The sequence below is a fragment of the Aythya ferina genome, assembly GCF_964211825.1.
Source record: "Aythya ferina genome assembly, chromosome: Z".
Lineage (NCBI taxonomy): Eukaryota > Metazoa > Chordata > Aves > Anseriformes > Anatidae > Aythya > Aythya ferina.
In genome coordinates, this window is record NC_140299.1 from 58921138 (window position 1) to 58943850 (window position 22713).

Genomic DNA, 22713 nt, shown 5'->3' on the forward strand with positions numbered 1-22713 from the left:
GTATTTTCTAATTTCATTTATTAATTTACAACCTTACTTATAAGTAAACAAGTCTTCACATAATGTAAAGAATCTTAGACTAGCAAATAAAGTGTTGTTAAAAATGGGAAATTGGGTAGAAAACAGCCATCAAACTTTATTTTTAAAAGACAGTAGTGACTGTGGAAGACATTTTCAGTTATTCCATTGATTCTAAATTTCTATGTTTTCAATGTTTATACAACAGAAAATAACTGACCTGAATGCTCAGTTCATGGTACCTAATGCAGTAGCAAAAGAAAATTAGTTTAATGAAATTTGCATGGCGTTTTCCTTGTTGCAGTTATAGTAAATGTATAACATGGGTGAATACATTTTCTGTCTGACTACAATTTCCACTTCCTCCTTTGTCTCAGGGCTGTTTTCACATACCAGCTGCAATTTGTATGAAAACAAATTAGGATAGTAGGACAGAAGAAGTCAGAGAAATTGAGGTATTTATTAGTCTTTCCTATTCCTTGCACAATGGATATGAGAGTAATTCATAGGGATTTTTTCTCTATTCAGGTTCATCTCCTTCTATTGATCTTTATTCTATGATTACCTTGGAAATCTGTATTTAGTATATACAAACTTGGATTTCATTTCTTTGCCACAGAAACTAATGTGATCAAACTAGTTTAATTAACTAGCTTGAGAATCAGGATTCAGGAGCAAATCTACTAACTAATCAGATTTACCTTCTTTTTCTGCCTTTTTTTTTTTTTAACAATTGTTCTTTTCTTGGAAAGTCAGTCTAAATAACTCCTGTGTATTAACCACTCATCTAGAACATCTAAACTTGGATGCAGTACTCCAGGTGGGGGCTTCACAAAAGCAGAGAAGAGGGGAACAATCACCTCCCTTGACCCACTGGTCACACCTCTTATAATGCAGCCCAGGACGCAGTTGGTTTTCTGGGCTGGAAGCACATGCTGATGGTTCATGTCAAGCCTTTCATTTACTAGAACTCCCAAGTCTCTCTCCACAAGGCTGCTCTCAATGAGTTCTTCCAGTCTGTACTTATGTCTGGGATTAATGCAACCAAGGTGCAGCACCTTGCTTCTTGGCCTCATCTGCCTCAAAGGGGCCCCAATGCAGAAACCCCCTTTGAATTTAAAGGGTAAAACCTATGTTCCAGTTTAAGGTTGGGAATATTATTGTCATAAATGCAAATATTTCCAAGAGAAAAAAAAAAAAAATATATATATATATGCAAATTAGACCCCCCCCCCAAAAAAAAAAAAAAAAAAAAATTAAACGTTCCAAAATGTAGTTTTCAACTTGGAAATAGGTTCAAATATGGAGAAACAAGTCCATATCTCTATTTCCAATAATAAAAATTTAGAATTTCACTTATGCATATAAACTTCCAAATCTCTATAATAATGGCAGTAAAACATCTTAATTACAGCTTTAAAACTCATAAAGTGGAGTCAAAGACCTGTTAAAATAGTGGCTTTATTCTTTGTTTTATCCTTCAAATGTGATGCTGTTTTTTTTTTCTTAAAAGTTTTGAAGGTACAAATTTTTATATGAACTTCTTTGTTTTTGAAACTTTCAGTCTTAACTCTTCTTTTACATGAAAGCAGATTTTTGCTTTCTGTGTTCTCTTAAGAAGTTTGTACCTGAGTACAAGACTTATTGTGCAGAATGAAATGACGAATGAAGATGGCTACTATTACATAATTTAAAACTTTGTGTGTATGTGTGACCTATTCTTTAGAGGATTGATGTGGGTAACTAGATTCCTGAAGTACCAAACCATTAACTGCATCTTCTTTTAACATTGCATCACATCAGCATTATTGCAATATAATTTATATTCAGCATTTGATTGAATGAGCTTAATTTTCAAAAGATTGCTGTAGGGATAGATTAGATTTAAAGCTAGTAACTCTTACAGTGCCATGGTTATTTCATGAAATCCACATAGCAATGATGTTTCTACCTGTTTCCCTGACTCTAAGTATACAGACAGTGAACAAGCTGCTATATTTGAGCTGTGGCTACATAATTCCTGCAATAGGAATATGAAAGGTAATGGAAAGGATATGGGTATGACCTGGATTCAGATGCCTTGCAAGACCAGCTGCAAGAATGGTGGGACTTGATGATCTGAAAGGTCTCTTCCAACCTAAATTATTCTGTGATTCTATAAGAGTTCTGATGACTGAGAAACTTAGCATAGGGATCCAGTTAAAGCAATAGGAATTATTTCTGCATGAATTAAACCAGAGTTTAATAGTTACCCTACGCAAGAGGAAAAGATTAAGTAAATTTCTGTAATATCTTCTCTCTCCACTCTCTGTCCATCACAAATATCTGAGTGTCGTTTTTATTAAACACACTGTGATTTTTGAGACTGGAGACACCTCTAGGCTGGATTCATTACTGATGGGTCAGAATGGATCATATCATTGCCATCTGCTAGTTCTTGAGGTCCACTGTAGACTTTAGACATAGAAAAGCCATCACCATAAAATCATGCGGAGATTAGGATGTTATTTGGTCCTGGACTCACTGTTCCTTTGATCCCAAGCCTTGTACAAATCTTCTTTGTTCAAATTATGGTGAAATCAGGTATGCATAGTGAGGTAGATCAACTACATTTACATGTAGAAGACTAAAAAATGTAGGTACTAATGGGCTCTAATTTCTTCCTTGCAGTGTTTTTAATATCCACTTAGTACAAATCTTACAACAACAACACAGTATACAGAGATATCTTCCAAGCAGCTAAGCCTTGATAAGTTCTAACAGTACAAAAATGCTTACATGACTCAAGAATGTGACCAGAGTAGTGAAACTTTAGTATCTTCATTGCTAGCTAAACAAATAATATATTTCAGAAGAAAACTTATAAAGAGAACTTGCATTCTACATATATTTTTCCATCTTTCTGCATGGATTTTAAATCATTATTTTAACTGTAAATAAAATTAATGTTATTCACACCTCCAGTACAGGAAATTTCACTTCAACATGGCTGGCAAGGGATGCTTCCACTGTTCTTTTATTTTGTTTTGATGTTATTATTAATAGCAAAGTTTGAAGTGCCAAGGAAAAGAACTAATTTAATGTGTTGTCAACTTATTTACATTCAAACCAGAGCTGTTTCTCACCTCAATTTTCTTCTCTCTCTGTTATTTTCATCCCCATTTTAAGTACGTTAAAAAGACACTCGTAAGTAGACACCTTCTTCTATTCTACCTATTCCAGTACAGTCCACTCTGGATCTTCCCTGCTCCAGCTTAAATATTTTATATCAACTGTCTCTTTTGGATCATTCTAGATAGGAGCTCAGTGTAACAACAGATGATGTTCTAGCAATATCCAGTGTTATCTTATATTTCAGAAAGCTCCCAATAGACTTTGAAGGGAAATCAGTATTTGGAGAACATCCAGAACAGGAAATACATCATATTTCTTCATATTACTGTCAAAATGGACAATAGCATTAAAGAATTTTTACTATAGAACCATAGAATATCCTGAGTTGGAAGGGACCCACAAGAATCATTTGAGTCCAACTCCTGGCACCACACAGGTCTACCTAAAAATTCTGAACATATAATACTAAGAGTACAGTCCAAACATTTCTTAAACTCTGACAGGCTTGGTGCCATGACTGTCCCTGAGGAGCCCGTTCCAGTGCACAACAACCCTCTCAGTGAAAAATCTTTTCCTGATATCCATCCTGAACCTGCCAGTGCTTGACACCATCCAATCCTGCCACAGCTTGACACCATTCCCCCAGGTTACTGGTCATTAAAGAGAATAGATCAGTGCCTGCCCCTCCACTCACCCTCATGAGAAAAATATAGACTGCAATGAGGTCTCCCCTCAACCTCCTCTTTTCCAGGCTGAACAGGCCAACTAACCTCAGCCACTCCTCGTATGGTGTGGAGTGGACCCTCTAGGTCCTTCACCGTCTTAGTATCCCTTCTCTGGACTCTTTCCAATAGTTTCACATCCTTTTTGTACTGTGGTGCCCAGAGCTGCACACAGTACTCAAGGTGAGGCTGCACCAGCACAGAGCAGAGTGGGAGAATAACTTCCCTTGACAGGCCAGCAATGCTGTGCTTGATATGGTTGGCCCTCCTGGCTGCCAGGGCACACTGATGGCTCATATTCAGTTTGCAGTCAGCCAAAAACCCCAGATCCCTCTCTGCAAGACTGCTCTCCAGAATCTTGTTGCCCATTCTGTACAAATAGCCAGGGTTACCCCTGGACCTGGCACTTGCTCTTGTTAAACTTCATGTGTTTGGTGGTTGTCCAACTCTCCAATCTGTCCAGATCTCTCTGCAAGTCCTTACCATCTTCAGCAAAGTCAACAACTCCTCCCAGTTTAGTGTCATCAGCAAATTTGCTCAAAACACCTTCTAGTCTTACATCCAAATTGTTTATAAGAACACTGAAGAGAAGTGACCTTAAAATGGAGCCTTGTGGGACTCCACTGGTGAGTGGCCACCAGCCTGATGTAAAGCCATTTACCATAATCCTTTGAGCTCTACCTGTCAGCTGATTATTCACTCATCATATGATGTTTTTGTCTAGCTGTATGCTGGACATTTTGTCCAGTAGGATGCTATGGTTAACTGTATCAAAAGCTTTACTGAAATCCAAAAATACCACATCAACTGGTTTCCCTTGATCAAATAGATGGGTGACCTTATCATAAAAGGAAATTGAATTTCTTAAACAGGACCTACCCTTCATGAACCCATGTTGGCTGGGCTTAATGACTGCATTTTTCTCCACGTGCATATATTTGATCATCTTCAGATTTGAGAGGTCTACAGGAGAGATCTAGGAAAGATCCAAATTACAGACCTAATAATGAGTACAATGAGGGAAATAGAAAATATAAGGCTAATTTAGGCACACTCCAGATTAAGATCTCTTAATGAATACCAGAAACTCCCTCTTATTTTATATCAAATAGGCCTGCATGTGTATAATTTAATTCCTTTTAAAAGTGACTAGTCTCTACATAGCAATACCCAGAATATTTGGGGGACAACTGGAACAAAAATAAAGTATCTAGTAATAATTGTAATATATTAATGTTAATAATAATACACGGTGGACTCTGACAACAACCAGCAAATGTATCTTTTTTAAAGAATTAACAGAAAAATAAATGCAATTATAAATTATCTTTTTTTCTTAAAAAAAAAAAAAAATCTAGAAAGAAATAAAGCAAATTATATTTTTCAACAAGCAAGACTGTAAAACTCAAGGGCCATTTGCATGAAATTGTAAAATGAGACATGTTTAATAATAGTTATACATTATCCTAGGGAATACTTATGCAAATACATCTAGTGTAAAAATACCTGAATTTAAAAGTAGGTTCAAAGTACTTCAAAACAGAGCAATTATAATTACATAGCTGTTACATTTCAGTTACACTAATCACATAACATTTATACTTTCCAAAAGTGATTGTATTAGTTTATGTAATGTCTGTGTTCTAATTATTATCCTTCTGTTAGCATGTTTTATCTTTTTGGATTAAAGCGTATTTCTGTCACTTAGTCAGTTTCACTACTGAGTTTATACCTTTTATAGGTAACACAGAAGATCCATAGGAGTAAAGAAATGTGGAGCATTTATCTGTCTTCCAAAGGCTTTAAGTCAATGGCAAACCATACACCTAGTATAATGCACAGTGGAACCAGCCTCATCACTAAGGGATACCTCCCAGTTACGCCCAAGAAAATGCAAAGCGAATAAGAAGAAAAAAAAAAAAAAAGTTTAATAAAAAATTTTACAGACTTTGTGTCTGAGGTAAGCAGTACTTGTAGCTCAGAGTACACTCAAGCGTATTGACACCTGTCTTGTCAATAACCCCAAAAGCCTTTTTTTTTTTCCAATGTTGAAAATCACCTTTATTTTCTCAGACCTTTATTAAAATGTGATCTTGTTTCTTCTTTCTCAGACAAATGTAGGGTAGTTCAGTTAATTAGCTATGTTTTTTTCTCCTCAGCATATTATGGCTATTATATGGGCATACTTTATGCTCATGCAGTTCTGATTCTTCTTGTTCCTGTAGTAGTCATCCTTCTACTATTCACAGTTGTGGTCCCCAGTGGTTTGATTACTTTAATTCTACTAGAGTGTTTTTTAACTCTTTAATTGTTGCATTTTGCTTTAAGATCACTTTATATTATATTTATGCTAACTACAAGTTTTATAAAAAAAATGTTTATGCAAGCAAGTGGCTCCATCTAAACCTCATTACTCTGGGAAGTTATGGGGCTGCATTGTGCCTTGTAAGTCAGATAGCTGGAGATGATTCTTCCAGGGAAAATGCAGGATGTTTTTTTACATGTAGGTTCTGTATGTGCTTCTCCACCTTTCCTATTTCTCCTTTTATGCCCCCCTTTTCCACTTAAGCACAAGGCCAGAGAGTTAAAACCAAGAGAATACACACCCTATTTTTACAGACTTCAATTGCCTTCATCTTTAGAATAGGAAATATGACACAGTAGAGTGGATAGCCCAAGACAGTTTTTACAGCATCAGATCTTACATCCCCTCATTTACTGTGTCTCCCATTCCTTCACCTTGTTTCTTCTCCATGTACTTACCCACAGGTCCCTTTCTACCCATTACCCATTACCCACCAGAGCATTCCTCTACCATCAGAGGTCAAATCTTTATGAAAGCATTTCTTTTATCTTTCCTTTATTACAAACATCAAAATAACTGTTCAATATACTGTTCAGTAACTGAATCAAAAATCTCTGTTCCACTATAAATGCCTAGTATCTGCCATGTCAACTGGCTTCTTTCCCAATGTACTCAAACTCTTCCCACACCGTTTCCATCAGAATGCCTGTACTTCACCTCCAGTATCCATGAGATATTCCAAAACTCACCATCTCTCTGGTCTAAAATGAGCTTTCTCATTTCCTCATCTTCTCCAACTTCTTATATCTAAAACAGTAATACTCTCAAATTTCCTTGCTGAGTGCAAAATACCAGTTTCTTGCTGGACCAACCACATATGAGCTATATGCAAGCTGATTGATAAGCTGCAGAATGAGAAATTACTGTTACCTCTCCATGAGAATACACAAACTTTCACAAGCCACACATGACTAACATATTGTATATTGTGGAGGCCAATAATACCTCCAAGATCACAGAACTTAAAAAAGCAGGCACATGGTTACAATCAAATGATTCAAAAAGACTGAGGTAGTTATGTTTTTTTTTTTAAGTTTCTGGGAGTTTACAAGTCACTACATGCCTCAAAAATACAATAGAGTAACAATTGTCTTTGTGGACTTAGCCCACAAAGTTTGAATCTGAGAATGATTACCGAACTGGAACCAGCATATAAAACTCTTATAATATCTAGTGTCTGAATTCTTATGGGACTAAAGGCTAGAATCAAATCTCCATATTGCCAGAATCAAGGCAATTCTGGACATATCCAGAAGCAGAAATTTAAATATTATGGGATTATGGCTACTTAGCTCTAGATGGTTCCAGAGTTAAACAGCTGATTGGTGGGGGTTCTGAGAAACCAAAGGTCTTGCAGGATACAATTCAGTTAGGAACAATCTAGACATGCCTCAAACAACCTAGTAAAATCCAACCCATAAAACATAGGCCTTTTACAGTGGAACTGGATACATTTAGAACACAGACTTAGACTGATTGTCACTTTGCTACAATTAATTGTTATTTAAAAGCTATAAGACGTTATATCCACATACTCTTGTTGTTGTAATAGTAGTAATCTGTCCTTGGTTATTCCTTTTTTCTTTTTTTTTTTTTTTTTTTTTTTTCACACCTAGAGACTTTTTCAATGTACAAGTTTAAATATTTCAGTAATTCCTAAATCCAGATGTCATTTCTACCCAAGAGCTCCAAGTTCAAGTCCCAGGATTGTTTTCAACTTCCTGTGCCAGAAGAAATTGGAAGCATTATCCTGGGAATGTGTCTTGTTTCATTTCTGCAGTTCTCTTTGGCTTAGAGAAACATTAACTATAATGATTAAGTGCAGTCTTTCACAAAGATGTGAGGCCACATTTTCATAAATTCTGCTCTCTGGTTGGCTGATGACTGTTATAACTAATGGGTAGCAACTGTAAAGCTTCTCAGCAGTGCATCTCAGTTCATATTACATAGCACATTTATACCAGTTTATATATAAAAAGGAAAAATGACACTTAATGACAATAAGTAACTTGTCCAACATCACAAAATCAGCCAGGCTAATTGTTCTAAACAGAAGCCTTTATATCTGTTTAAGCTATGAAATTATGTTGGCTGCATCTACTTCTATAGTTGGAAGTCTAAATGGTTTGGTCCAGACCTTCCAAAAAGTGTAATGTTGCCATCTTTTAATTCAGTCTCTTTGGTTATAAAATGTTGTTATTTAAATGTTGTTGAACAGCCATTACTAGTTATTATTTTGTTAAAAATAATATTTTGGGATTTTTGACAACAGCTTCATTAAGGGCTTCTGCAAAGAGGAGGAGGAGATATGAAAAAAACCTTCTACCTCATCTTCAAAACATCTAGCAATGTTCCATCATGGGAAAAAAAACATCCTCCTAAGACATGCATGAGAGAGACAGCACTATCAGACAAAAGGAAGGCCCTGGAATGATGAGGTATCGTTTTCTGGAAAGGCCATAAACCACATTTCCAAGCCAGCTAGAATAATGTCCTGATGCTTGCTAAATATCTCTTTATAGTTACTGAGTTACCTATCAAAAGAAAAGATCCTCTAACATGGGAATACATTGCAGATTACCTTTAGTGTTGTTAAGAATACAGAGTTGGATCTTTCTCAGATAAAGGGAATGTATAATATGAATGAGATATATAATGGTACCTACTGCCAAGTAGGAAAGAGAAATACAAGTAGAAGGAGAAGTATAGGTCTCTATACTTCATTATAGACCTACAATGATAGAAAGAGTAGGAAAGAATACAGTTTCGGAAGGAATACATATATTTATTTATTTATTTTACTAGCATTATTCACTGAAAATGAGACTCTTGTGACAGTTTAAAGTAACTCCCTAAAAATAGGAAAGAGTACAGTAATCTTTACTCGCTATTTCTCATTTACATGGTGGAAAAGAAAGCCAGATGGATTTTTACTTTTTTGGAAGGTATTTAGAATATAGCATTATGCCTTTCTGTTAACAGTATTTCCTAGAACGTTTTAGAGAATTTCTCCATATTAGCATGAATACAGAACAAAGCTAGTCTCTGAAGTTATAGGCCAGCTTTTCCTAACACCTTCTAAAGAAATAAGAAGCATGAAGGATGTTATTTTACAAAGCATACCAATGGTACTATTCCTGTTACATTGGAAGTTTGGAAGGCAGCCCATTGGCCCAAATCAAAGACTGGAACACCATCTTTTTGTGAATTGTTTTGCAACTTGTAAATATGTGCTACAGTCCCAAATGGGTGAAGCCTCGCACAACCAATATCACTCTCAAATGGCTGATTTTAACTTGTAGATTCTGCCCTATCACAGTAGCTCCCTCCAGCCCCAGAAGCTGGATGTTAAGGCCCAGGCAGAAATACGACAGGTTTGGAAGATATGAGCCAACTAAAGCATCTGTCTGAAGAGTTCCATTCTGCTTTATTGGGATACTAAAGTTTCTGCAATATGCATTCAGCTGCAAAAATATCAGTCATATTTTAAGACATCAATAGATCAGAGCAATAGTCATCTCACATAAGATTTTCTGCTAAGGGACCTCACAGGACCATCTGAGGCCCATGACATGAAGCAGCAACTAACACAGCAGAGAAGCAGGCCCAGGGGCAGGCACCACAGGAGAGGTCTACCCCAACCCTTGCCCAAACATGCCAACCACATGGTTCCAAGAAAACCAACCCAGTCATAGAATCATAGAATCATAGAATATCCTGAGTTGGAAGGGACCCTTAAGGATCATCAAGTCCAACTCTTTGACACCGCACAGGTCTACCCAAAAGTTCAGACCATGTGCCTAAGTTCACAGTCCAATCTCTTCTTAAGTCCACTCAGTGTGGCAGGTACACTGATGTCACATGCAGTAAGGTTCACAGTAAGGAGTTCTCCCTGACAGGGCTTGTTAAATTGCAAGTGGCAATCAACATGACACAACACAGAATCACAGAATGGTCATGGTTGGAAGGGAGCTCTGAAGATCATCTAGTCAATCCCCTGCCAAGCAAGATCACCTAGAGCATATTGTGCTGGATGGCATCCAAACAGGTTGTGAATATCTCCAGAGAAGGAGACTCCACAACAGGACAAACTGTTCCAGTGTTCTGTCACCCTCACAGTAAAGAAAAGCCCCTTCACATTCAGCCGGAATTTCCTGTCCTTCAGTTTGTGCCCACTGCCTCTTGTCCTGTCAGTGGGCACAACAGAAAAGAGACCGGCTCCACTCTCTTGACACTCTACCCTCAGATATGTATGTACATTGATGATGTCTCCCTCAGTCTTATCTTTTCCAGGCTAAACAGGCCCAGCTCTCTCATCCTGACCTCCTGTAACAGGTGCTCCAGTCCTTTAATCATGTTTGTAGCCCTCCTCTGAACTCACTCCAATGGGCCAGCTGAAATTATGAGGAGTTCCACCAGTTTTTTTGTATGCCTGCATGGCCTTCCTTCGGAGACATGATTCCGTCCCAGCTGCACTCCAAACTTTCCAAGCTCATCAACAGTACAATGGCAACTGTAAGTTAGCACAATCACTTCTGCGACAGTTGTACACTTGGTTCCCATGACGGAGGATCCAGCAGGCCCACACAGCATGCCTCAGTTCCATTAAGCAATGCATCTGAGAACAATGCAGTTATTTCATCAATGAATGGCATTTATTTTTTTGACTTCCATTTACTTTGCTGGAAGATGGACCTTAAATCTCCTTTATAGTCCTGGTACCCTCAGTATAATCTCTCTTAGTACAAAGGTTACAAGATCTTGGTTTAGGTATTTAGATATCTTCATTTTATTTGTTATTGCCCTTATAAGACATTTTTTCCCTGATTGACTTCCAGCTTATGAGAGCAACCAAATAGTTCTTTTTCTTTTTCTAGATGAAAGGTGATAACTTTTCTCATGGTGGGCTGACCCTCACCAGCAGTTGAGCACCACACAGATGCTTGCTCTCTCCTCCCCCTTCAATGGAACAATGGAGAAAATAGAAAGAAAAAAAAAAAAAAAAAAAAAAAAAAAAAAAAAAAGGTGAGAAAACTTGTGGGTCAAGATAAAGACAGTTGAATAAGCAAAGGAAAAAGGAAGAAAAAAAGTACTATTTTAAAAAATATATTATCCAAAGCAAATCATTCACCACCTCCTACTAGTAGATTGTAGCCTCTTACTAGTAGCCAGTCCCCTAGCAAAGGCTATCTCCCCCAAAAGAATCTTCAATTTTAATTTCTAAACACAATATCATAAGGCAGTGAATATCTTTTTGGTCTGTCTAAATCAGCTGTCCAGGCTGTGTACTCTCCCAACTTCTTCCTCAGTCCCAGCCAGTAGGTGCAGGAAAAAGAGAAAGACTTGATACTGTGAAAGTGCTGTTCAGCAATAGCTGGAATATTATCAGGTAATCAACAAATGACAAATCCAAACCACAACTGCATTGGGTTAACGTGGCAAGGGTTTGGTAGCAAGCGGGCTGCATGAGTGGCTTTCATGAGCAGAACCCATCAGCTGCCCTATGTCACACAGGATCCAGCTCCAGCTGGTCCAAAGGTGACCCACTGCTGGGCAGAGCTGAGCCAGAGAATGATGCTGGTTGGGCCTCTGGGAGAGCAGATTGAAGAAAGGGGAAAAAAAAACTGCTTTGCAACAGCAGCTGGGAGTGAGAAACAGCCCTGCAGACACCAAGGTCTGTACAGAGAGGGCAGGAGGTGTTCCAGGCATGCAGCAGAAATTCCCCTGCGGCCTGTGCAGGGAGAGGCCCCTGGTGGAGCAGGCTGTACCCCTGCAGCCCATGGGTCCCACATGGAGCAGATCTCCATGCTGCAGCCCCCCCATGGGTGGAGGAGGTGGATGTGGCCTGGAGGAGGCTGCGGCCCATGGAGAGCCCCTGCAGGAGCAGGCCCCGGGCCGGAGCTGCAGCCCGTGGAGAGGAGCCCACGCAGGAGCAGGGGGTCTGGGGGGAGCTGCCACCCACCTGTGGGGGACCCGTGCTGGAGCAGTTTGCTCCTGGGGGATGAATGGGCCCCGTAGGACAGAGCTGCTTCAATTCTTGAAGAGCTGCTGCCTGTGGGCAGCTCCCACAGGCTCAGTTCGGGAAGGACAGCATCAAGTGGGAGGGACCCCATGTAAAAGCAGGGGGAGAGAATGACTGAGAAAGAGTGGCAGAGACCAAGCGTCAGGGACTGACTGCAGCCCCATTCCCTGTTCCCCTGTGCTGGTCAGAAGAAAAAGGTGGAAGATGGTGGATGGGATTGAGGGTGTTTCTGGCTTACTTTTAGTTTCTCACTGTTCTTCTCTGCTAGTGATAAGCAATAAATTATATTAAACTGCCTATGCTGAGTCTTTATTTCCTGTGACAATTGGTAAGTGATCTTCTTGTCTGTATCTCAACCCTTGAGCTCTTTCTATCATATTTTCTCCCCCTTTTCTTTGAGGAGGGGGAATGTGGGAGTGATTGTGGTAGAGTTCAGCTGCCTACCAGGGTAAAACTACCACAACACTACATGGCCTGTTACCAATATTATCTCCATCCCAGTCAGACCCTGTACAGTTCTTTAAGATTTCCAGGAGTGTTTGGGCTTATGCAGGACTGAAATAAAGAGTCAGTTGTAATTGGAGATATTGTTCTCCCTCCTGACCATGGGGAGAAAGGAGTTATATAACAATAGTTCTCCAGATAATAAGAAGGACAAGAAACCACAAGGCATATTCTCAGTGGGACCAAAATTCCTTTCCCTTTTGCTAGATCAAAAAAATCTCCTGACTCGTAAGGGACAGGAGTAACATTGTGTTTAATTTCTACATTCAGTGATTTCCAGAATATGGAAATTTTGACCTAATCAACTGTTGTTCTCATCAGTGACACTCCCTATACCATTGTCATTCTTACAGAGAGTCTAATGACTTTGGCTCATTCCCCATTGAACAAGTCTTTCTTTCTTCCTTGCTGAAAACTTGGCATCCACAAGTGCTCTCTGTCATGTATCAATATAGTCATCTTGCAAGTAGTAGCATAGAACATTCCTAGCCATGAAACATACAATGTACACTCACTTTCAGACAGAAACCGTATGACTCCTTCATTTAAAAGAACTCAGTATTTTTGCACAGCCAAAAATGTTCTTACAACACATAGTTTGAAGTTCCAAATTTGTGACTAATGAAACATTTTATTAACATTTACTTTCTACAGAATTATGTAGGCCAGCCCAGTCATATCAGCCTGAGGCTCAGCTGCCACAAACTAAGACTTCCAGAATATCTCTTAGCAATAAAATGAACTCATGTACTCCAGAGAAAGGAATGTGTTGTGAGAGAAAAACAATCTAAGACTTAGAGCTTTCTGAAAGTGTCTCCACGTCTCCATCTGTTCCCATGTAATCTGGAAAAAGATAATGCTGCAAATCCATCATTTCTTCCCTCTCAAAAGGCATATAAACTAAATACGCATTTGCACATACCTACAGACCATCACATACATCACATATATACATTCCATACATATATATTATATCTTATACAAAGGTAACATACACATTTATCCACATATTAAAGGGCTACAAAGATGGTGAAGGGCCTAGAGGGAAAGACATATGAGGAAGCTGAAGTTATTCAGTTTGTTCAGCCTGGAAAAGAGAAAGCTGAGGGGAGACCTCATTGTGGTCTACAGCTTCCTCATGAGGGGGAGTGGAAGGGCAGGTGCCAATCTATTGTCTATTGCTATTGTCTTTAGTGACTAGCAATAGGACCCGAGGTAATGCTGTCAAGCTGCGACAAGAGAAGTTCAGGTTGGATATCAGGAAAAGAGAGGCCGGTTGCACACTGGAACAGATTCCCTCAGGACATAGTCATGGCACCAAGCCTGTCAGAGTTTAAGAAGAATGGACTATGCTCTCAGTCATATGGTCTGAATTTTTGGGTGGACTGTGTGGTGCCAGGAGCTGGACCCAATGATCCTTGTGGGTCCCTTCCAACTAAGGATATCCTATGAATCTATGATTCTATATTAGAGGCCTGCAACTATTTTTTCATCTAAATTTTCAATGGTATTATACACATGAGAAAATGAAGAATTGTAAAACTTAACTCACATTACCCAAAGTGAAATGTAGGTAACCCAAACCAAGAATGGAAATGAAGGTGTCTTCTGAACAGTATCTACTGAAAAGCAGTCATAAAATTTCTTTATTCTCACACAGTTTCATCAATAACCTGGATAACGAGATGATCCACCCTAAACAGTTTTTGAATGACACCATGTAGGAAGAATGGTCAAAGCCTCAGATGCAAGATCTGTCAGTTAGGAGGACTTAAGCAAATCAGAATAGCCATATAGAAAACTTATGAAATGAAGACTAATACAATTCCTGTACTTGACATGGAACAACTCCATGCAGCTGTGGACCAAATGGCTTGGGAGCTTCTTTGCAGAAAAGGACCTACAAGTTCTGGTGGACAAATAGTTAAGCATGAGTGCATCGTGACCTTATGACACACAGGGTTACAGCTTCCTATATTTCATTAGCAAAAGCACAGCCAGCAGCTCAAGGAAAACTATTACTCTTCTCTAATCATCATTCAGGAGGACACATTTACCTGTATCTGGTTTTGGGTACCCCACTGCAACAAGTGGGGGACCAAATAAGTTCAGCAGAGAACTGCTAGCATGGTTAGAGAGCTAGAGCACAGTACACCTGACAAGAAATGAGGAAACTAATTGCTCCCTGTTCAGCAGGAGAGGTTGAAGAGGGATCCTACTATGGTCTAAAGATAAGTAAATGAACATTATAGAGAAGACAGAGTCAGGTATTTATCAGGCCTGCACAGACAGAGGATTAAATGCAACAGTAGCAAATCACAAAATGAGAAATTACAATATGGAAGGAAAACAATGTTGCATAATGAGAATCCTTAAGCACATATATCCCCAGAAAAGTTGTATATATCTACCCTCAGAGATCTTCAAATGTAGCTGGAATATGTGCTAAGCATTCTGATCAATCTTTGAATTTACCTCTGCTTGTAACAGAACTAGTAGCTAGATGTCTTCCCTTCTGTACTAGTTTATTCTATGATTTTCTGTTTCTGGAGGGAAGGTTGCATCATTAGAGAAGAAAATTCAAAGAAAAAGTTCATGGATACCATACAGTCTATAATGAAGGGATTTTTAGACTTTAATATCCAAAACAGGAAGTCTTACAATGTTTTGTTTCCTGTTTTTGTTATTTGGTTGTGTTTTTTTGTATGTTTTTTTGTTTTCCTGCTTGTCTGTTTAAAGAAGTCATTCAACTTCTTCAGTGGCACTGTAGCATGAAAGTATTTCTCATCCAAATCAAAGAAAAGAAAGATATAAAATGATAACCTTAGGGAAGGATATGCATATTGGTCAATTATTCAAGCATATTATTCAAGATATGTACCTAGTACATATCCAAAAAAAAGCTTCAGGATCAATAGTAACCATTACCTTTCCAATACTTCTCATTCAAGAGGTGAAAGTGATATCCTACAGTGCATTGTGCTTCTTTCTCTACAACACTGCAACTTGCTGTATCCTGAAGAATGCAAGAGGTGTTCCCGTCATTTTCCAGGAAGACAGAACAGCCCAACTCTGCTGGGAAGACAAAAGCAGCTGCATATGGATAAACTATCCCATAATACCATTTACAAAGTGAATATATTTATATATTTATCACATATTTAGCAGTGAAAGACTAGATCCATTATTGCAGATGAATGGTATATGCCAATGCTTAAAGTAGCTTGATAATACATAAGGTAACACAATCATTGTGTGAAGAATTTTCACATATTGTTATTGAAGATCACTTAAGACACTTCAATTGAAACTCATTCCAGTGAGTTTCCAGTGAGAAATTATGACAAGATAAAACTCTGGAATGCATGACCTCAAAATCAGCACTTCTTTTCATAAATGTAAGGAAAAATGAAGAAAACATATTGCATTGTGTTTCATCAGTAAGATATTTTTAGGGGAATTAGGACTTCAGAATTGAAAAAAAATAGGAATTTACAAGTGCTGTCAGGTGATCTTCATTAAAGATACTAACACAACAAAAGCCTGAGGGGGAAGAAAAAAATAAAAAATAAAAAAGTTCTTTACCAGTGGTGATTTTGTCTTCTATTGTTGCTTTTTCTTTTACTGTTTCTTTTCTTTTCTTTTTTTTTTTTTCCATTCCCTCCTTTTCACCAACATTCCCCCTCCAAAAAAAAATGCAAATTATTAAAGAAAGAGGAATAACTTAGATGGAAAGCTGACTACAATATAAAGGTAAAACATGGAGTCAAATCCAGTTGGAGGCCAGTCACTAGTGGTGTTCCCCAGGGCTCGGTGCTGGAGCCGGTCCTCTTTAATACCTTCATCAATGATCTGGATGAGGGCATTGAGTGCACCCTCAGTAAGTTTGCAGATGACACCAAGTTAGGTGCATGTGTCGATCTTCTTAAGGGTAGGAAGGCTCTGCAGGAGGATCTGGATAGGCTGCACCGATGGGCTGAGGTCAACTGCATGAAGTTCAACAAGGCCAAGTGCCGGGTCCTCCACCTGGGGTGCAATAACCCCAAGCAGAACTACAGGCTGGGAGATGAGTGGTTGGAGAGCTGCCAGGCAGAGAAGGACCTGGGAGTGATGGTGGATAGTCGGCTGAATATGAGCCAGCAGTGTGCTCAGGTGGCCAAGAAGGCCAACAGCATCCTGGCTTGCATAAGAAGCAGTATGGCCAGCAGATCTAGGGAAGTGATCATCCCCCTGTACTTGGCTCTGGTGAGGCCGCACCTCGAGTACTGTGTTCAGTTTTGGGCCTCTCGCTACAAGAAGGACATCGAGGTGCTTGAGCAAGTCCAGAGGAGCACGACAAAGCTGTTGAGGGGTCTGGAAAACAAGTCTTATGAGGAGTGGCTGAGGGAGCTGGGATTGTTCAGCCTGGAGAAGAGGAGGCTCAGGGGCGACCTTGTCACTCTCTATAGGTACCTTAAAGGAGACTGTAGCGAGGTGGGGGTTGGTCTGTTCTCCCATTTGCCTGGTGACAGGACGAGGGGGAATGGGCTAAAGTTGCGCCAGGGGAGTTTTAGGTTAGATGTTAGGAAGAACTTCTTTACCAAAAGACTTGTTAGACATTGGAACGGGCTGCCCAGGGAAGTGGTGGAGTCACCATCCCTGGAGGTCTTTAAAAGACGTTTAGATGTAGAGCTTAGGGATATGGTTTAGTGGGGACTTAGTGCTAGGTCAGAGGTTGGACTCGATGATCTTGAGGTCTCTTCCAACCTATAAATTCTGTGATTCTGTGATTCTACAACATGAAGTTTAATCTACTGCAGAATCTTTCATACAGTCTTCATTTTGGATGCTAGTAGTATTTTACTGAGTTAAAGAAAAAAATATATATATATATTCAAGCCCTTCAGAACTTACTGTGTTAGAGACTGATCACTATGATGACTGATCACTTCTCTCCAAGAAGGAAAAAATACTACTGGAACAGAAATATTTTATTGGCTACCCTTTGCTGAATGAGTAGTCAGAATTTGGTGAGTTATTTGTACTTTATCTTTTTACAAAACTAAAACCATTTTCATGATGAAAACAAAGAAAATTTACTTACCTAATGTAAATAAATAAATAAATAACCTATAATAACAAACGATCTTTTTCAGAATTCTAAAAAAAGACATGAAACAACGTAAACAACTGAAAGACGATTGAAAAGACAAAAACAATTTAAAAGACTATTGTTTTTGAATTGAAAAGCAATTGAAAGACATTCATAAAATGCTAACTGTAGAAAATATGAATTTTAGATTTCATATTGTTCAAAATTTGTGGGAACTCAAAAATGAGATACTTCAATGAAATTATCTACTGTTTTCATTATCTTACAGGAAATACATGTAAAGACTAGAAACAAATCAATAACTCATCTGTATTTAAGAAAATAAAGCAACAGATTTTTCAGCAGAGCTTCTCTGAACTACAGCAGTATATACAGAGATCTAATCCAAGCACTGAAATTAGAAGCTATTTCAAACCTTCATGAGTAAAATGAAATGCAAGAACCTTTCGTCCTCTATTACAGAAAAAAAAAAAAAAAAAAAAAAAAAAAAAAAAAAAAAAAGAGCCAATATTTAGACAGATAACTAGCTACATGTACTGCTAAACAGTTAATGAAATACGCAAATGACATTGAAAGACAAAGCAGGAAAAAAAAAATGAACATGTCAACTGAATCTGAAGAATATCTTCAATGCTATTGGCATAAATGTTTAAAAGTAAGTAATTAAATCATAGAACAAAAAGTTTAGTGAGTCACTGCATTACTGATGGTAACATTCTAGATTGGTTAATAAATTGGCTTAGTAGTGTTGCTGATGGCCAGAGGAAAATGGTAAATAGATACAGATGGAGGGTAACAAGTGGATTGTCAATGGAATCTGTGTTATGCCTAATATTATTCATACAGTATCGTATATCACCAACATCCAAAGCAATTTTTCATTAGCTTAGAAATTGTCAGATAACATGAATTCTTTATTATTATTAGCATATTTTATTATAATACAAGGGAAGAATCCTTTGGAATCTGAAACATGAACTATCTAATAAGCTTATTTTTTGTTTATTGAATTAAAAGTTTGCAGTTTATATGAAAAATAGTAATTTCAAGAGGAAGTGATAACATGAATACATAATTATTTTCTCTATATATTTTCTCAAATATAAAAATCATTTGAAAACATAAAGCTAAATTTGGCATCATGTCATTGTTCTCAACTGATGATAGCGTTGAAATAATCAGGTATATTAGGTTATTCCTAGTGATCTGTTGTCTTCACCAAAACTGAAATAAAAACAATGGACAAAAGTACAAGCCTCATCTGCCTGAACACGGTCTTGTTTTAGCAGAAAGTGACATCTTTCTGTGGTTAATATAAAATTTATCCTTGCATTTGATATAGGATATTCAGGCTTGTCAAGTCTCAGTTCACTGCTTGAATCAGATCCTGAGATGTTGTTAAGTTGGAAGCTGATTAATGTTACCTTCAATGAGAAAAAAAATAAATAAATAATAAATAAATAAATAAATAAATAAGTAATATTATGAGTGTATAGGGTCTAGCCCTGGGAGAGAGCTAGTAAGTACACTGGAAAATGGATAGCAGTCCAGGAACTGTTAGAGGAGGACTTCTCCTCCAGTGAGTGGCTAGGGAAGGCTACAGCAAGACTACCCATCAACAGAAGGGGAAGACATGTCTGGGGAAACAAATACCGCAATAAAGCTTTTGCCATGTAATCCTTGTATTAAACATTTTTTGGAAGGACAGAGGAAGTCTAGGAATTATGATGTTGATGTTTAAGATGTTTATGATGTAAGAATGTTTAAGATATATCTTTTACAGATGACACTCCAGAAACACTAGAATATTAAAAATGAATGACTGATTTCTGGACAGTCAGACATCTAGAGTCTGTAGGCTCCAGCAGCCTGAGTATCTATGTCATTTACATATGAATAGTTAGTACCATCTGAAACTATCTTCATTGTACTGTCCTAAAAACCCAATAACTTACTATAAAATTCTGTTTGGTTAATTATTTACCTTGGGCAAGAACCACAACTTTTAGAGACGTGCTAAGAGAAAAATAGCGAAGTAAAAGACGGTTGGTGGAATAGACGTTCCTGAAGGTTAAAAATTCCCACCTTGTCAGAAACAGTCAAAAAGTTTAAGGTGAAGGGCGAGAATTACGTTATTCACTAGTTCACGGTGTTTGAATAAAGTAAACTCTTCCTCTCCAGACCTCTTCTCTCCCTTTTCGGCTATAGAGTGAGACTTATTCTCTTTCCTTTTTAGTAGCAGGTTAAGCCATAACTTCCTTTTGTCTTTTTTTTTCCATGTATTTAAATCAGTATCAGCAATGTATACGTGGGGAGACTCACAGAGGCCCTGTTCTAGCCAAACTCAGCTTTCATTACCTTCAAGATTGCAATTACCATGCAAACTACAGCCTATTCCAAGTTTATAATGTGTTCCTTTGTATTTCTTAAGAGACCACTGCAATCTGTTTCAATATGTCAGAGTTCAGCTTCATAAGTACAATTCGGAAATGTATGATATTTGAACTCTTTATGTTATGGGAATTGCAGGAAAATTCTAGGTATACTTATGAAATCCAGGTTTAGCACCTGCTTAGAATGAAATTTTATCCTTGTCTGTAAACCAGTGCTAATTCTGCATCTACAAATTACCTGATGGTAAACACATTTTTAATGATTGCAGTCTTCCCTCAGAGCAGATGTTTCCTGAACAGTCTTGTACTTGTTTTTTCTTGCACTAGATATCTTAAATAAATTGGCTAGAATTTGTTCTGTTTTAAAAGAGAATCAGTCACTGGTGCCAATTGTGTATTGATATAAAACTTAGTATATATGGACCTTAATTTCTCCCATATGGAAGAGAAGTCACCTTTCTTATAGCATTTATTTGTTCATTCATCCATAATTTATATACAGATGGAAGAATCATTCTTTCACTCACCCATTCTGTGTTAACAAATAACTAATGTTTGTATAGTCCTAGAGTTGTGCAGCCCTTCAGGGTTAATTTTAGGGGCAAAATAACTTTGTTCCCAAACATTTTTGTGGGAAAGATTACTTCTCTAGATCATTTTTGTGGTTATAAAAGTAAATCACATATAGATCATTAACACAGTTATTGTTACTGTGACTCTTAGTTAAAATTGCAAAAATAAGAGTAATATCTGGTCATTTCTAATTCTATGAAAGTAAAACAAAAGTAAAGAGAGAAGCCTGAAGGCTATCAAGCAGAACTTTAGGGGACTGAGACAGTTAGTGGATGGAGCAGGAGTACAGGTGGTGTTTTCGTTTATCCCTATGGTGGCAGGGAGGGGTACAGAGAGGACACGGAAAGCCCACCTGATAAACATGTGGCTCAGAGGCTGGTGTCAACACAGAAATTTTGTCGATGGGGCCAGATGGGATCCACCCAAGGGTACTGAAAGAACTGGCGGAAGAGCTGGCCAAGCCACTTTCCATCATTTATCAACAGTCCTGGCTATCAGGGGAGGTCCCAGTCGACTGGCAAACATGACACCCATCTACAAAAAGGGCCGGAGGGTAGACCCAGGGAACTATAAGCCTGTCAGTTTGACCTCAGTGCCAGGGAAACTCATGGAGCAGATTATCTTGAGTGTCATCACGCGGCACTTGCAGAGCAACCAGGTGATCAGGCCCAGTCAGCATGGGTTTATGAAAGGCAGGTCATGCTTGATGAACCTGATCTCTTTCTATGACAAGGTAACTCACTGGGTGGACGAGGGAAAGGATGTGGAAGTGGTCTACCTTGACTTCAGCAAGGCATTTGACACTGTTTCCCACAATATTCTCCCCAAGAAACTGTCTCCTCATGGCTTGGACAGGCGTACACTTGGTTGGGTAAAAAACAGGCTGGATAGCCAGTTCAGGGAGTCACCATCCCTGGAGGTCTTTAAAAGACGTTTAGATGTTGAACTTAGTGATATGGTTTAATGGAGGACTTGTTAGTTTTAGGTCAGAGGTTGGACCTGATGATTATGAGGTCTCTTCCAAACTAGACAATTCTGTGATTCTGTAAAAAAGTAACAAGAAACACCATCTAGATGATCAAATCCCTATCACAGTGTCTGAAAACGAATTTAAGTTAACAGCAATCATGACTGAGATCTCAGCTCTGACTTAAATTGTTTTTAGATTTCAAGACTGCATATAAGTCTAATGCTATTAAAGAATGTTTTCTGCCATCTAAAAATGGACTAAACTATCCAATTCACTAGAGGAGATTCTGAAAGCCACAGATAAATTTAATCCTACCACTAACCGATTTTTTCATGTGAAAACTAGCAGACATCTCACAAAATGCATCTATCTTCAGTTATACCAGACTTCGAAGTTATCTGAAGTCCCAAAGATTTTTGGGGGCCAAGCCTCAGACAAAAATACAGCAGTTCATATACTCTCAGAATTAGACGCAGTCACATATTCAGATCAGGATAAACGACCACCACATTATGAGGTTTGGATTTAAATTGAAAAGACGATCAAAGAAGAGGTTTCTATAACTATATTATTATTTTTTATGTTCATGTTATATCATCTTTCTTGTGACATAAACCTTTTATCAATTAAAAGGTTAAATCGAGAATTTTGTAGAATCTAGGGTTTCCAATGTAGCATTTAAGTCCACCTTTCTGTTAACTATTTATCTTGCTATTGTTTTCCTTGCCCAACAGCTCTTTTTTGTTTTTTTTTTTTTCTTTTTTTTTCTTTTTTTCTTTTTTTTTAATGGAAGTTTCTTAAAAATCTCTCTGGACAGATCCTTGTAAACCATTTAAACAAACATGAAATGTGTATTTTAAGTGTATTCATAGAGCATGGGAGAAAACCTCACGAGGTTCTGTGCATATTTGTGTCTTTCCACCATTAATTTGCAAAGTCT